Consider the following 9331-nt stretch of genomic DNA (forward strand, 5'->3'; position numbering starts at 1 on the left):
ACCTGTGACCACCCAGCTCGAGACAATAGACTTGCCTCCTGCTCCGTCCGCCGAGATAGCAGAGCCACTACCAGCTGTGTCCACTCTGTATACCTCACTTCTTTGGTGCCCTTTCCTTCGGGAAGAAAGGCCCCGGGCCATGGTCCTCAGATTTTAGCTCAGAATAAACTCTCCAAAATTTTCATTTAGAGATTGGTTATGGATTATTTTCGTCAACAAATGTATTGAGCATCATCCCAACCCAGGGACGCTGGGATGGGGTGGAGGTAGTCCTAGCTCACATGCATTGCCTGTTTTTGTAAGTGAACATAAGAAGGCATCTTGTTATGCTAAATGTCCCCAGCTCCTCCTCTGTGTGACTACTTGCTGCTCTGCACTATTCTAAAAAAGTTCACATGCTCTCCTGATTTATGGCCTCCGCTTACGTCTGTACTCCCCCATAGCTTGATAAATTAAAACTTTGTCATATGAGTTTCTTTCCAGGAACAGGCTGACCACAGGCAGGAAACATGCCTGCAAGATATCCATCACAGCAGACAGAAGAATGGAACAATGTGATGCCTGGAGCCTGCCATGCCTGGACCTCCTCTTAGCTGCCCGTTTTCCCTATGTAACTGCCTCAAGATTCTGTAATCCTGGAAGATGGTTTTGTTTTGTTTTGTTTTTTGAGGAAGACTGGCCCTGAGCTAACATCCATGCCCATCTTCCTCGACTTTATATGTAGGATGTCTGCCACAGCATGGCTTGACAAGTGGTGCGTAGGTCGGCACCCAGGATCTGAACTGGTGAACCCTGGGCCACCCAAGCGGAACATCCAAACTTAACTGCTGCGCCACTGGCCGGCCCCCAGGAAGACGGGTTTTTTTGAGACTTTAGTCTTCCATCTCCCCAATTATGCTGGCTAATTGAATTAAAACTTCCTTTGTCAGTCTCTGACTCATTGTGATTAATTGGCTCAGACTACAGTGAGCAGAGCATTGCTCAGCAACATTTTGAAATGTGAAGCTGCGTTAACTTTCTAACTTCAATGAATGATGCAGTTCTATATTTATGTCTCAGAATATGGTATATTTTCATTTAAAGTTATAAGGATCACTATTAGGAAGGCCATATGTTGCGGAAAGAACTAGCACTTCAGGATACAAACCTGGTTGGAATTCTGGTTCTGCCTTTTACTAACCGTGTGTCTTGGGGTAAATGACCTAACCTGTTGGAGCTTCAATTTCTATATTTGTGAAGAATGGTATAAGTTTACTGCCCAGCATGTAATAGGTACTAAATAAAGGATGGCTAACATGATCCTTCTCAACTTAATGGAATATCAGAGTTTGTCCTTGAATCAAAGGAAAACATATTTTTGTTATGAAAGAAACTCTGAAAATACGATCATGGGGGCCATCTTAGAAAGCTGCCTACCACAGTGAGCAAAACCTGAGCTGCAGTGCCTTTTTACAACCTAATTGGTGAAGTGACATGTCATCATTGCTGCTATATTCTGCTGGTCACACAGGCAAACCCTAGCACAGTGTGGGAGAGGACCACAGGGGGTGAATACCAGGAGGTGGAGCTCAGTGGGGGCCATGTTGGAGGCTGCTTCCCATCCTGATGAATTTCTCCTCTTCATCCTGCTTTGAGCCCTCAGAGACTGACTATGTGAACTGCACGGTTCTCTGGCTTCTGGTTGGATACAGCCAATGGGGAGCACTGGCAGGAGAGAAGAGGGACGAGAGTGAGGTCGGGGTACCTATTCCTCAGCTCCTTCATTGCAGGCTGGCTGCATCCTCAACTGAAGGCCACAACTCCTGTCAGGTGGCACTAAGAGACTGTCGTCTGAACTGCCCTTCATGAATTTAGTTTGACCTGATCTATAAAATTGGATATAAACAGAAACAGTCCATTGTGAAAAGAAAAGCATATATGGGACTGGGCCTGAGCAGGTCTGAAAGGCTAGAGTAAGCTGCACCAGAAGATGACAGGGTCCCATAGCATCTGCCTTGCCCTCTTTACTGCTTCTTCCTCAATCTACACCTGTAGACTCACAGGATTTCCCTGTGTCCAGTTACTGCAGGGCAAAAAAAGTGAGCCTGGTACTGACATCTGCATAATACGCCAGAAGTGGACAGCTATTGGATTACAGCCTCTCTTGGGTGTAGCACTGAAAAGACAGTGGTGAAGACAGATGGTAGAACTCTGAGTAGGATGACTGGTTTTCCATTTCTTATGTGAGTAGAGATGGCCTGAGGGACTGATGGACACTGGCTAATGGCTTGGCCAGTTGATCAGGGTCTTGGAAAGAACGAGAATGGAGATTAGGGCTTGTGGAGGAGTATGTGGATGGACCTATCTGAATGGACACAGAATGTGAAGATTTCTCGTCCCATGTAAACATCCGCAGAAGTCATTCAGGATGGGGGAGGTTTCTATAATCTGTGGACATTGGCCTTTTTCCAAAAACACCCCAGTGCCTGCTCAAAGAAACCATATAAAAGTGGTGATAGTAACAGGATGGAGGCTAAGCATTGGTCTGACCTCATGGATTGCCCTTCATCAAGGCTGATCTGGCTGGCACTGCAGGGTACCCAAACTGTCAATAGCAGAAGCTAAGTTTGAGAACCTGATTGACACCAATCTTTGGGGGGACCAGCTGGTCACCTGGTGGTGGGTGGATTACTTTAGACCCCTGGAGGAGGCAGCAATGTGCCTCTCAACCAAAAAGTCATAGTCCACATAGGGATGTTGCCCTCCTTGGCTGCAGCACCAACATCTGTGGATTTACAGAATGCTGTATCCATCTCCATGGTACATAACATCTTCTCTAACCAGGGAATACATTTTTAGTGAAGGAAGTCTGACAATGGGCTCATACCTGTGGAATTCACTGGTCTAACCATGGGCTTTATGTTAAATTAGATTATTGTTTAAAATATTCACACATGATCCCCTTTCCTACGTGGGAGAAATATACTTCCCTTCTTCATTTATGTTTGGTTTGGCCATGTAGATTTTCTTTGACCATAGGATATTGGAAGATGTGATGCAAGCAAAGGTTTAAACTGTGCTTATACAGTTGACCTTGTTTTCTTGCTTCTGCCAGCATCATGAGAAGAACATGCCTCAACTGGTCCACTGGTCCCAGTTAGGTAAGAGATGTGTGGGGAAGACCTGGACCCAGTCTGCAGCTTGGGGCCAAGCCCAACTGAACTCAACCCAGATCAGCTGACCCCAAATGCATGAGTGAGAATAAATGATTGTTGTGTTGCCTCTGAGTTTTGGAGCATTTTGTTACACAGCTTTGTTGTGGCAATAGTATACTGATACATGCCCCATTATCCAGAAGCAGCTGGATTAAAAGAATAGCTGAATGGCCTACTGGAAGTCAGTTATGACACCCTGTGAGGGTGCCATATATACCTTAAACCAATAGCCAATGTAGGGTGCAATCTTCCCATAGTAGAATGCATATTATTATTGTTATTTTGTATGTTTGTTGGTTTCAAAGAATTCTTCAAGTATTTTCATTTCCATGAAATAATTGAGATGTCTATGATCCACACTGAGGCCAATAGGCAGGAATCTTTACTGTTCTTTTCCTAAAGGAAAGACAACTTCTCCTAACACCAGTGAAGAGCACAGGAAGTGGGAGAAAAGAACACAGCTCCAGGTTTATTGCAGACCATCCCTCTACCCACCACCCTTAGTCTCTACCCCCAGGATTAAAAACAAAGTGGTCGGGTCGCACCTCCTCTTTCCCAGGGGCATTCTCTCCTCATCTGTCCACAGCTGGCACTGTACTTGCCTGTGCTTGCTGTGTCTACGAGGTGCCCTTACATGTCACTGCTAGATTGTAGGCAAGATGCTTTCCTGGCATCCTTCCAGGGCACTTAGCACAGAGCCCCGCACTCCCTAAGCACTTGGAAGCTATTTCTTAGGCAGACAGTCTCATTTAGTCCAACCTTCCTCCAGGAAGCAGGACTTTGGCTACAGCATCGCTGAAAGGGTCACTTCCAAAAACAAACTGAAGTTTGTCGGTCTTCATGAATGAATGAATAAATGAATGAATGAACTGAATGAATGGCATTGCTCTTCTGTCTCCTCATCCGACTCTGGCCAGCTGAGGACACGCTCTTCTACCAGTCCTTGATGTTCCGCCTCGCACCCACTCAGGACTGTCCTAATCTATCGGTTGACACCGCCTTCACTCCGCCAGGCACCAGATGCGAGTCGCTGTCCTAAGACTGTTATGACCTCCACGGGCCACCGTAGCCCTGAGCTCAGGGCATGCGCCGCCGGCTCCGCCATGTTTTTTCCGGGCCCCTTCCGCATCTGCCACACCTGGTTGTGCCTTTCCGGCTCCTTGCGGCGCGTCCAGGTGTCGGGGGAAACCCCACGTTTCTTCTTGTTGCCGGGGCAGTGCTTTCCGGGCCCTGTCTCTGTGTAAACCCACAGATGTCTTTAAAGAGCTTTCGCGTGCACTCGCTTGTTTGCTCCTCAAAACAGTCTTCGGAGAGGGAAGAGGCCAAATCGCTGTAAGCGCCTCTAGGACCGCTTTCCCCGTCCAGGGCCCTGGAACGGGGCTGGGGCCCGGGGAGGGGCGGTCCAGGGTTCGCTTAACTAGCGAATCGGTTAAGCAATCAAAGAAATCTTAGTACTGTTTAGGACGGACTTGAAACTGCGAAGAAAAAGTGGGAATTATTATGATGAAACTGTTAATTTAAGGAACCGAAAATGTAACTTTCCTTTTCACTGTAGAGTTAAATTTAAGCACTTAGGTTTGCTCGTTAATTTATTTCAGTGATTCCCAGGCTCCTTCATATTTGTGAAATGCTTGCTTGTAAACACTTTATCTATAATCTCTCCCTAAAAAAAATAAAAATGGATGAAATCGTTTTAAGGTCCTGCTGGATGCTCACCCTTTAAGGAGCGTAAATAATAACGGTGCAGCTGGGGCTCTAAAGCCGCAGACATTGCCGTTGGACACAGGACTCTTACTTTCTGCCTCAGTGATCCTGGTCAGGTTCCCTAACCTCTGAGCCACGGATCTTTCAATTGTAAGATGATAATAACTTCTCTGGAAGGGTGGTTGCGAGTTTGACAGAAGATCAAGTATACATAAATGTCCATATACAAAAATTGTGCTTGGCATCCAGTGAGCCTTCTGAATTAGAATATAAATGGTATTAATAGTTAATCATTGTTATTCTTTTAATCCTGCATGAATCAAACCTTCAAGCCTTCAACCAAACTGCTGAGGGCTGCTGGTGGCCCCACCCCATCCTCCACCTTCACCTCCTCCACCCCCTCCTACCCCGCTGTGAATTCTGGCCAGTATTCAGAATGTCTCCCACTCTGCAGATCCTTCCTGTTGCCCCGACTCTCAGCACATGACCTGTCTCTTGCTTCAGACCATTAAATAGGAGCTCTCAGATAGTCCTCCCCTTACAACCCTCAAACTTGCCAGCTTCGACACCCATCCTCTTTCTAGTACAAAGCACGTAGTATCCTCCCTCCTTATCTTCTGGATCTCTCTCAGCTCTCCAACGTAATCTCTACATTCCAACCAGAGCAAACACTTAAAAACATAAACCCAATCATTTTATTCTTCAGCTGGCAACCTTCCATGACTTCCTTTTGCTCTCAGGATCCACCCCAGTCTCCCTGCAGGCTCACTAGGCAGTGAATGCACTGGCCTGTCATTGCTTTCCCAAAGCACAATTAACAGCCTGAGCTAGTTTCTTCACTGAATCATCCTGGGTACCATGTGCAATTTGGGATAGCCTTTAGGAAAGGTGAAGACACAGTCAAATGGAGAAGGAACTGGGGAAACTCAAAGCAGAATTAATTGTGTCTTCTGAAAGCCATGAGGAGGAAGTCCTCCAGGTTAGTTGGAAGACCGGTCATTGTATCAGTTTAGCAGGAGTTGAGGCTCCTAGGGCATCTCTGGGAGTCTCGGAGGCCGAACTGATGATTTCTTAGTTTATCAGGTTTTTTGATGTTAGAGCAGGTCATGAAAGTATTTTCACCCCAAGAACCCTAAGAAATATCCCAGTCTTGGACAAATCCAGCAAATTTAAAAGCTCTTTGGGGTTCACATTCACGCAAGATGTTTGCAGTGATGAAGTTTTGATGCAAGTTTTCCAGAAGCTTGAACCCAAACTCTCCCTTTAGAAATAGTCCTTAGTGTTATCTTTATTAGACTCTTCAATAAGCATAAACTTTTATGTTAGTCACACAAATTTTAAATAAAGAAGCTGAATGTGGGTGGGAATCCCAGAGCAGATGGTAACGGGAAACCTCCTATAGGATTTCCATAGACCGGCTTATTCATTAGGCAGCTTGGCTCAACAGAACTGTCTTATAATGAAACTGCAAGATGACTCCCTGTTGGCAAATCGACCTCTATTCTAAGGGTTGATTCTTATCACCTGAGAGAATCGATTCCTGATGAGAAATGCTAGACTAAAGAAGCTTCCCATGTTGGCTTCACAAGCCAGATCCAGTGTCTTTCATCCTCTGGTGGGAAAAAAACAGGGAGAGGTTCTAGGGCTTATGACAGCGCTTTGAGAGTGGTGGTTGTTGTTTACCAGCGTTTAGGGGCCAAAGGGACATTAGTAATCTCTCCAAGTGAAGATCATAAACAGGTTATCTGGAGTGAGTAGCCTATATCCTGAATTTGGCAGGAGCACCCTGGGTTTTTAACCACCATACTTAGTCAGGAGGTTTGGGTTTCTCTCCATGTTAGAATTTCCTTTCCTCTTATATATACTTATTGTGAACAGCTGCATTATAATTTTACTCAAGTTTTTGAGGCCAAATTCCTGATGATTTAAAAACTATGAGAGTTATTTCTTCCTATGCATCTTACTACTGAGGTCATGTTGGCTAATAATTGATTGGACGGCACAGAGGCAAATCTATCCTGATCTTTGAATCTGCAACATTGTCTCAGATTCTTTTGGAGCTTCCACTTATTTGACAGACCTTAAGATGTTACCCAGACTCTTATGAGGGCAAAGAAAACCTGTTTGCATATACATGGCTGAAGAAAACACACTGCTTTCCATCTGTACCCATGAACAGGAAGCTACCATCTCTTTGGATTCACAGTCTCCCAAGAGGGCAAAGTAAAGAGCTGAGGGCTGCTGGTCTAGTGAGAAATTTGTGGGCTAGGGAGATACTCAGTTTGAGAGGATTTGTAACTTAAGCAGGAAAAATATGAACTCAAACTACCCTTTTTTTGGTTTAAAAATCATTTCTGTTTTTTATTATTTAATTTTTGGAGTAGATAATATATTCAAATGGTTCAAAACTTAAAAATAAAATTTTGAAGTATGAAAAGGTAATTCCAGTTTTAAAAGTTTCACTCCCCACTTCTTCCTTTTATTTCTCTCTTTAAAACAGCTTCTTTTGAAGTATGAATGATATACAACAAACTGCACATATTTAAAGTGTGCAATTTGATGTTTTAAACATGTATATACCTGTCAAACCATCACCACAATCAAGATAGTCAACATATCCATCACTCAAAATAGTTTTCTTATGCCCCTTTGGAATCCTTCCTCACATATTTCCCTACTGACTAATGATCTTGAGCATCTTTTCTTATGCTGTTTTGCCATATGTCTCTCTTTTTTTCCCCCAGTTTATTGAGGCATAATTGACATACAGCACTGTGTATGTTTAAAGTATACAGCATATGATTTGACTTACATATATAGTGAAGGGATTATCGTAATAAGTTTAGTTAACATCCATCATCTCATATAGATACAAAATACAAGAAAAACAATATTTTTTTCCTTCTGATGAGAACTGTTAGGATTTACCCCTTTAACAACTTTCCCGTACATCATAGAGCAGTGTTAACTGTAGTCATCATGTTGTACATTACGTCCTTATTTGTATTATAAGTGAAAGTGTGTATCTTTTGACCACCTTCATCCGATTTCCCCTCCCTGCCTCTGGTAACCGCAAATCTGATCTCTTTTTCTATGACTTTCTTTTTTTTAAATTCCACATATAAATGAGATCATACAGTGTTTGTCTTTCTCTGTCTGACTTATTTCACTTAGCATAATGACCTCAAGCTCCATCCATGTTGTTGCACATGGGAGGATTTCCTCTTTTTTTATGACTGAGTATTCCACTGGGTGTGTGAGAGTGTGTGTGTGCGTGTGTGTATCTCTCACAAATTCTTTATCCTTTCATCCATCAGTGGACACTTAAGTTGTTTCCATGTCTTGGCTATTATAAATAATGCTACTGTGAACGTGAGGGTGCAGATATCTCTTTGATACAGTGTTTTCATTTCCTTCAGTTATATTCCCAGAAGTGGGATTGCTGGATTATATGGTAGTTCTATTTTTTATTTTTTGATGAACTTACATACTGTTTTCCATAGTGCTGTACAAATTTACAATCCCACCAACAGTGCACAAGTGTCCCCTTTTCTACACATCCTTGCCAGCATTTGTTCTCTCTTATCTTTTTGATGCTAGCCATTCTAGCAGATGTGAGGTGATATCTCATTGTGGTTTTGATTTGCCTTTCCCTAATGATGATGTTGAGCATCTTTTCATGTACCTATTGGCCATTTGTATATCTTTGGATGAATGCCTATTCAGGTCCTTCACCCATTCTCTAATTGGATTATTTGTTTTTTTGCTATTGAGTTGTATGAGTTCCCGGTATATTTTGGATGTTAACCCATTATCAGATAAATGGTTTGCAAATACTTCTTCCCATTCCTTAGATTGTCTTTTCATTTTGTTGATTGTTTCTTTTGCCTTGCAGAAGCTTTTTAGTTTGTTGTAGTCCCAATGTTTATTTTTGCTTTTGTTGCTTGTACTTTAGGTGTCATATCCAAAAATCATTGCCAAGACTCATGTCAAGGAGCTTTTTTATTATGTTTTCTTCTAGGAGTTTTAAGGTTTCAAGTCTTACATTTAAATCTTTAATCAATTTCAAGTTAATTTTTGTGAATGGTGTAAGATAAGGGTCTAATTTTGTTCTTTTACCAGTGGATATCCAGTTTTCACAGCACCGTTTATTGAAGAGACTATATTTTCTCCACTGAGTAGTCTTGGCTCCTTTGCCAAATATTAGTTGACTATATATGCTTGGGTTTATGGCTGGGCCCTCAATTCTGTTCCATTGGTCTATGTGTCTGTTTCTATGCTAGTACCATACTGTTTTGATTACTATAGCTTTATAGTATAGTTTGGAATCAGAAAGTGTGATCCCTTCTTTCTCAGGATTGCTTTGGCTAGTGGGTTTTTTTGTTGTTCCATGTGAATTTGGGATCGTTTTTTTCTACTTCTGTAGAAAATGC

Source organism: Equus caballus, chromosome 8 (assembly GCF_041296265.1).
Source record: "Equus caballus isolate H_3958 breed thoroughbred chromosome 8, TB-T2T, whole genome shotgun sequence".
NCBI lineage: Eukaryota > Metazoa > Chordata > Mammalia > Perissodactyla > Equidae > Equus > Equus caballus.